Source organism: Dasypus novemcinctus, chromosome 19 (assembly GCF_030445035.2).
Source record: "Dasypus novemcinctus isolate mDasNov1 chromosome 19, mDasNov1.1.hap2, whole genome shotgun sequence".
Lineage (NCBI taxonomy): Eukaryota > Metazoa > Chordata > Mammalia > Cingulata > Dasypodidae > Dasypus > Dasypus novemcinctus.
Window position 1 is genome coordinate 10,053,800 of NC_080691.1, and position 8,297 is coordinate 10,062,096.

General features: G+C 45.3%; 1 long non-coding RNA gene across 1 annotated transcript; it reads right to left on the minus strand.

The window, feature by feature from the left end:
• Window positions 1–3,616: 3,616 nt before the first annotated feature.
• LOC131274549 (uncharacterized) lies at window positions 3,617–5,758 on the minus strand. The gene is made up of 3 exons (XR_009181777.2): window positions 5,663–5,758; window positions 4,339–4,445; window positions 3,617–4,026 (listed from the first exon to the last, which is right to left on the minus strand). It is a non-coding gene; the product is annotated as an uncharacterized lncRNA (long non-coding RNA).
• Window positions 5,759–8,297: the final 2,539 nt, after the last annotated feature.

Here is an 8,297-nt window from a genome sequence, read left to right on the forward strand (position 1 = left end):
GCATGGAGGTGAGATGTAGAGGCACATGCGGGACCTACTCAAGTCTATAGAACCTTGTTTCCACACTTACTGGTTTAAACTTGTAAGGTTTTCACCTTCACCTGCTTGTGTTTTATGTGTTTTCTTTCCAGTATCTTTCCTTATTGATCATTGTCATTTTATCGACATTGCTCTGCTTCATTTCATAATTCATGACTTCTTATCTGTTGGGGCCTCAGAAACCAAATAACCAAACTTGGAATACTTATGTACAAAACAAGTTTTTTTTGGTGCATGAGCTTTAGAAAATGTTCGAGGTATTTCCACTTAGAAGATTCTTTTTATTCCAATATTCTGGACAGGTGAGGAACCAAAGATTTGCTATACTTAAAAAGAACATTGAATGTCCTTCAAAATTGGGGAAGCCAAACAGAATCTGGGGACATTTTACCCAGAATCTCCATCAGATGGGAAATGTTTTCACTGTCATCTTACGTTAGCCCACTTAGCCTCTCTTTAGAGGTTTTGGCCATGATGTTGTCCAATCAAATTTATGTCTGATAATCCTCAGCCAATCAGGGAATTAGGTGTGGATTCTCCCTGAACCTGTATATTTCATTCCTACCATCCAAAGATTAATTTAACCACCTCATTCTGAGTGCCATCACTGCCAAATTATAGCATGCATGGTGATCTAATTAAATTAATTGATTCAATTTAAATGTGGCTGAGTTACTGACATGGATGTGAATGAACTTACTTATTTGTCTGCAGCCAAAGGCCAGTAAAAGGATTTGGAGAGAGATTGTATCTAGTTCACACACATCATGAGAGTGAGTGTGTCTAGTTCAAGGGCGTGTTCACAGGAGAAGGGGCAATTTCCTGGGGCATCATCAATAGGCAGTAGCAGATCTCTCATGTATTGACCTTGCCTTTCATCAATCCCTTGCATTTGCTTTGCATGGGGGCAATAGAGAGCTACAAAGTAAGTAAGAAACACCTGATATGAAATCTTTTCATGATGATGCAATTTGGGATTCTAGGAAAGGAATTTATCTTATGCTATCCAGTCTAAGCATCTGCTCAATTCCTCAGGCACACAGGCCATGTATAAATTATAATCAAAATAAAACAAATCAAAACTTGTGTACTCAGTAGGGTGTGGCCAATAAGCCTGAAGCCACTAGGAGCTTTCAGTAGGAATTGTTTTGAAAGGGAAATTGAAGGCTCACCCACCGTGGGAAGGCCTAAGCAGGCAGCTGGAAGCCCTGCCCGCAGCATCCAAGGGGCTGGTTCTCAGGAGGAAGCCGCGAAGCTGCTGGAGAACCTTCCCCCTCGCCATCCACCAATGGGGCCAACAGAGCCCCTCCTCGTCTCCTACCTTTTGTGTTCCCATGCCTCTCATGGACAGCTGCAAAGTAGAATTCTACCAGCAAGGAGGTCTAGGTCATTTTAGAAAGAGTTTTAGAAGCACACAGATGGCAAAGGGGTTCATAAGCTAGCAGGCACAGCCTCCTATGGGACCCTTTAAAAGATGGAAATGAAGATGCAAATTTGAAATTACCACCAAATTTGGCACAAATATAACAGGTGAGGCAGAAAAGAAAGCAGCATGAGATGGAGGCCCCCAGTGGGGGGGTCTCAGTTGGAGCAGTGCCCTCTGTAGGGGATGCAGGTGGTCATCCTTGGCTGCCACCAGGACTCTGCTGGAGATGCTGAATCCTGGGATGATCCTTCTCCACAAAGACCTTTATTGACCAAATACCAACAGTGTCCCCTCTGAAGACTTGTGCAGGGGAAGGCTTTACATTTAGGGTGGTTTATGGAAAAATGCCTTTGGGAAGTAGAAAGATGTTTAGCTCCAACAGTCTTCCCTACAGTGTGTATAAAACTGGTGATACAAAAGGTGGTTTTAGAAAATAGAGAGAACTTTGAAACAATAGGAATTTATTTTAATGTGTATTAAGAGAACATATAATCAGCACAGAAGACTATGATTTCAGAGCTACTGCTGCTGATTCAGCTGCTAAATTTGGTAGTACAGTGGTAATGTGCCTTCCACAGGCAGCACGGATTTCAACCCTTGGACTCAGGAAGGAAACAGACATGCCCCAGACAAAAAATGTGAAAAGAAATGATCGAAGCTGGGAAACCCTGGACTTCCCGTTAACTCTGATCGCTAGCTGCAAACACTATTTTATCATTTCCACCTTACTAAATGAGAGAAGTGGCAAAGAAACTGTGCACAAGTGTTTCTGACTTTGTTAAACAGCTTTACTAAGATGTAATTGAGTGGGGTGGGTGAAGCTCAATGGTTGAACAACTGCTTTGCCTGAATGAAGTCCCAGGTTCAATCTCCTGTACCTCTTCAAAGACAAAAAAAGATGTAATTGATATATAGCATACTGCACACATTGAAAGTATATCATTTGATACTTTCTCTTCATTTTATTAGAGAAGTAGTGAGCTTACAAAACAGTCCTGCAAAATGTGCAGAATTCCAGGTCATCACCCCTCCACCAAAACCTTACGTTGTTGTGAAACCTTTGTTACAGATTATGAAAGAATATAATCAGCCTAGTTAAAGGTAATAGTCTGATCATGTTCTTTCAAATATACATTTGGATGTTTATTCCACACACCCCTATTATTGATACTGTGTGTTAGTATTGTACATATTATAGTTCGTGAGAGGACACTTGTATTTGAACTGCTCCAAGTCCAGTCCACAGTCCACCTTCCACCACCTGGTGCACTGTGGTCAACAGCCCCATGCCGTGTCCATTCCATCCAAAGCGCACACTCAGTGGCTCTCACTTTCAGCACAGAGTTGTGCAGTCATTGCCTCAGTAAACCACTGAACATTTTCCTTAGGTCAAAAGAAAAAGTCCCATTCCCCCTATTATTGACCCTTAGCGTTGATATAATACCTTCTTTGACACTGATGCAAGAATATTAATATATTGCTGCTAACTACAGTCCACAGTTACATTGTTTTTTCCCATGTGTCACTATATCCTTACCACCTTGTAATAGTGGCACACCTTTGTTCTAGCTCATAGAAGTACGTTCTTGTATTTGTCCTGTTAACCGCAATCCTCATCCACCACCGAGTTCATGTTATTTGGTCCCTAGATTATCCTCTGGCTTTCTTTCAATTGACAGCTGCATCCCTGGACTGCCTCTTAGGGGACAAACACTCACAGCTCGTAGGGTGTGGACATTGGGGCTGGGAACTACTGTCCCATGAGAGATGGGGCCCAGTGATCCCCGGACCTGGGTCAAAACACACTCGTGGGACCTGAAAGGAGCTGCAGAGGACTTTCTAAGCCCTGTTAGGGGTTTGGGGAGAATGGGGGGTGGGCCCAGTAGACAAGACTGCAGCCCTGTGCTCCTCAGAGCATTTCTAAGTGGGATCAGCTTTGTCCTCCCCAACTAGTAAAACCTGAAGCATATACATTACAGAGCAAATCTGGGATGAGCATCTGTGGACATGCCTCAGCTAGTAAAACCTGAAGTATATACATTACAGAGCAAATCTGGGATGAGCATCTGTGGACATGCCTCTTTGCAGGCACCATTTCTATTAAAAATGTTTGACTGTCATAAACCCAAATCCAAAAGACTTACACAGGCAAACACACACACACATTTATTGAATCTCGTGACTGAGAAATCCAGGATTATGTGGCTTTAGAAATGATCTCGTGCATGGTTGAAGTGATCTCATCGAGATTTCTTTCTCCTGGTTTCTTTGTTCTGCGAACATTCCCGAGCTCCTCCCTCACGTCGCTGTTGGTTGCACGGAGGCAGTGGTGAACACAGCAGGTGCCCTCGGTGAGCCCCATCCTGGCTGCAAGTGGGGTGGGGTGTGCATCCTGTGCTCCCGCGCTCTGGGGTTACTGTTTCCATGATGGTGTGATGCTGAGCTGTGGCCTTTCCACACAGTGGCCCCAGTTCCAGGCTCCCGTCCTTCCAGCAAGACGTTTGGTTGTAAAGAGAGCATCTCATTTCCCCAGTGCCACAAATGTTCTGCGCATGCCTGGCCTAGGACAAAAGCAGGACACGTTCTCAGCTATGAACAGGTGATGGTGGCCAAGACTGAAGGGTGCCACTGTCTCAGGGCCTGAGGCACCCCTCTTTGAGCTGAGAATGGCAAATCCCTCGTTCCAGCTCTTTCTTTAGGTTACATTCTTAGTCGTGACCTATGGATTCACAGGCGAATACATTTTTGAGGTTCTTCAGGCCTATCGCGAATTGGCTCCTAAAATGTGATGATCTCTTTGTACCCTCAGCCCTGTGTCATCTTTGAAATGGTGCCAGAGCTTAAAACAACAGAACTGGAATTTGCAAACATACCTGGAGCGCACTGTGTTCTGATGGCCAGCGATCCTTGTTGAGCGTTAGCCCGACACCGCCCACTGGCTCAAGTTCCAATGACAGATGAGAGGTGACCTCGGCATTAGCTTTCAAGCACGCAGAGATAAAGAAAGAAGGAGAAGGATGAAAATAAATGGAGATGGATCATCTTTGGAAACCCGACTCTCTCCGGTGCCCTGAGCAGATGATATCGCCCTTGTCCCATCCGCGCATTACGAGAGCATCAACGCCTTGAAAATGACCACGCTCTGCTGTTCTCCCGAGCATTGACCAGAAGATCAACATCAAGTATCAACGCGCCCTCAAAAGCAACAAGGAAGTGCAACAAGAAAGGTGTTGAAACCCGACAGGATAAAAAACATTCAAGGTGACGGTTTCAGTGTCACTTTTACCACAGTAATAAATGACAAGCAATATCTCTTTGCAAATAAGCAAACTCTCTAGATCTTTCTGGATTTACAAAAGCCATTTTCACGCTGTGTTGCCTGGGCCCTGAAATATCCTCCGTTGTGAAGACTGAGCTTTCAGAACAGCCTTTGCAGGCAGCTCTTACTATAGTGTCCTCTTTGATCCTGGGTAAGAAGGAAAAAAAAATTGGTTCTCTGGACTGGGTTTCCAGAATGGACTTTGTCGTTGACAACACCGAATTTCTCTGCTCGAGGGTGACGGATGATAAGCTAACAGCAGCAGAACCCAGTTTGCTAGTTTTGCCACTGCAGCTGCATTTATTTTCTTTTGTTCTAACCCTGACCTTGAAACTTAAGCACATCCACTGAATTTCCTGGCGGGCTTCACCTGGTCTCCATGGCAACAACTGAACCAGAAAATCAGGGCAGAGACGGGATGCAGCGCCCACTGGTTTGAGAGGCGTTCGCCTCGATGAGGGTTTCTCTCCTGTGGCTGTATCCAGCAGCGGCCTGGCCTGTACTCGGTGGATGTCGGCAGATCTCCTCCCAGGTGGGACAACCAAAAATGTCTCCAGACTATGCCCAACATCACCTGGCAGGGAGGGATTGCTCCAGCTGAGACACACTCGATGGGTCATTGAAACCCTGGGCAGGTCTAAAGTAACCCATAGCTCCTTTCAATTGTTGGGTGAACTTATTCTGAAGTTTTGTCTGATGATCACAAGGAAACTAGCAAACATCTGCTGGGCATGCACGCTAAGGACCTAGAAGTAACTCTAAGCTATTGCCTCGAGTGTTTTATGAGTTGAGAGAGCATGCTCACAATTTATACATAATATTTCAATGTGTTATAACCATTGGCTGTGCCTGTTAACAGTGACTCTTTGAACACTGACCTGCACACAGCAGAAGCTGAAAGTCGCTCTCATTCCTTCCCACTTTTCCTCCTCCGACGTGACTGTTTCTAGCGTGCTCTACCTTTACTTTTGGCCTCCAGGTGATTCAATGAACATCACCCAGATGTGGCTCTTCTCCGCCTCTATGTGGTAAACACCAGCAATTGCACGCTGTAAGCCTTAGAGGAGAGACTGTCGAGTGTTTTTGAACACTGCTCATGGGAAGAACATGACTCAGTAGAGCATCTTACACACAGACAAACGAGAACCCAGAGGGTCACAAATTTGGACATAGCTTTACTACCAGTAATGTGTTCTCATATTTATTACTGTGCTCGCTCTTCTGTTCTGTTCCAGTCTATTTTACTTTTTAAAGGTGATGCTCACCCATGAAACTTATTTTACACCACTAACAATTGGTTGACTAGCCATTTGAAAGACACTGCTGTGCAAGGCAAACCCTGGCTGGGGACAGCAAGGCTCGTTTTAGCATACGCACTGCTGGAAGCAGACATATGCTATCATATCAGGAGTTGCAGATGATTCCTGGCTGCATATTTCCCACAAATCCTCGGCCCAAACCTGCTTGGAGCCCAGGATATCGCCCTGTTTCATGGAACTCACTCTCGTGTCTCCCATAAACAAAGCAGCACAGGCAACTGGCCTTTTAAAGCTATCAAAATGTGATCCTTTTTATGATCAACGTTGACTGCAAAGGCCAATTTCAAATCTGGAAGAGCTCAGTGAAAGAAATAAGATTCAGTGCATGACATTTGCAAAGAGGAGGATACTGAAGAAACACCTGACATAATCGTAAAGGTAATCGTAAAACTGCAAAGGCCATGAGCTAGTGCTCTCGTCCCAGCCACTTGAGAGTTCCTCTTGTTTGGAGGTCTTGGGCCCCGAGCAGGGAATTCTGCCGGGACACTCAGCAACTGGCCCCCCGAGTTGGAGGCTGAGACAGCCACCTGGACGTTTAAGGTGACTTATGCTTCTGAACCAACAGGCTAGAGAAAGGGTTACCCTGCTATTAGGGTTTTGCTATGCAGTAGGGGCAAGGACTGGGGGTAGAGAGAAGACACGGGTCTAAGGGAACAGGTGGAGCCCGGGGGGTCCCGGGTGGGCTTCCTTCCGCCCCCTTCCTAGGGGGCCACACAGCACATTCGCCCCCAACAACAGAAAGGCCACAGCACACGTGCTATTCCCTCGGTGGGTCTGGGTAGAGACGCGGTGCCAGGGCTCCCCATGGGCAGCTGGTCACGTAGGCCCCTCTGCCTGGCACGTGCCCAAATCCTGGACTGCCCGCAGGGAAGCAGCTGCTCAGCATAAACCACAAGTCCACACAAACGGTCCAGCCCGCGGAGCCGTCCACGGCAGCCAGGGAATGCTGGGGATCCTCCCCAGATCCAAGCTCCCAGGGCCGCCCTTGCCGGCAGGCCTTTCCACACAGAGCCACACGCAGCACTGGGAAGAGCCTGCAGGAAACCGGCTTTTCTAAACCAGCCAACGGCAGGCATAAAGAGGACGAGTTCAAGAAACTGCGGTAAGTGTAAGAAGATGTACCAAGCACACCGACCAAGGCAAGGTCTGCGTCTGGTTGGGATCCTGATTCAAACCAACTGATGTTTATCTGAGCACACATGTTAGCGACAGCAGGGAAGGCAGACGCTGACCGGGTGTGGGGTAATACTTAGAAAACACTGCTGATTTAAAGGGGCATGATAGTGTAGCCAGGTTACTTAAAGGGAGCAGCTAGTGACTAGGAGTACACATGGACATATGCACAGGTGGCGTTACTTGATGTCTGGGAACTGTTTAAAAATAATAATTTTATAGGAATTATAAGTGTTTATACAGCTAATGTAAATTGGACCAAATAGTGATAACTGTTGAAAATGTTTAAGGGGTACATGGAGATTCATTATATTCTTTCTCTTTATTTTTAAACATTTTCATATTAAAAAGTTTAAAATAAGCAGGGGTTTATTTTCTTAAAATAAAAGGCTACAATGACCCACTAGTAACCACAAAAAATGTGAAGGCAAGACTATTGAAAGGTGATGAGAAAGTGAGGTTTTCACTTTAAGAATTAGGCTAAAATGGAGAGTAAATCTATTCTAGGCTGAGGCATTTGTAGAAATATTTCGGGCAGAAGTGAGAAGCTTCATCTTCACTAATGGTGATATTTTACTCTTCCCTTTGGGTTGTGTGTGGAAAGGTGGATCGATTTGTTTCTTCTGGGATTTCTTTCTAATCTCATGTCAATGTACCATTTTTTTTAAATAAACACTACCCAGACAGGTGAAAGTTAATTGGTAACTGTAAGATCATTCTCCAGGTTTCCACAGGTCTGTGGGTTTTCATCTGACCTCACTCGACTTTAAGCTTTTGAATGATGACTTGTTTACAGCAGGATCAAAATCATCTGGGCAATTCACAGGAAGAGCGCTCCCTCACGTGCCAGCTTACCTCATCTCAACTGCAGCCTAAACTACCAGTTAGAGTTCTGTTCCACTGCAATAGAGTTTATCTCACATTCCCATGTCCCCAGGAGACTGGCCACCATGCTATGCTGAAAAATGTCACTGTTTGTTGGAAGATGAATATGTAAATAAATGAGCCGTGCTACTGGTTT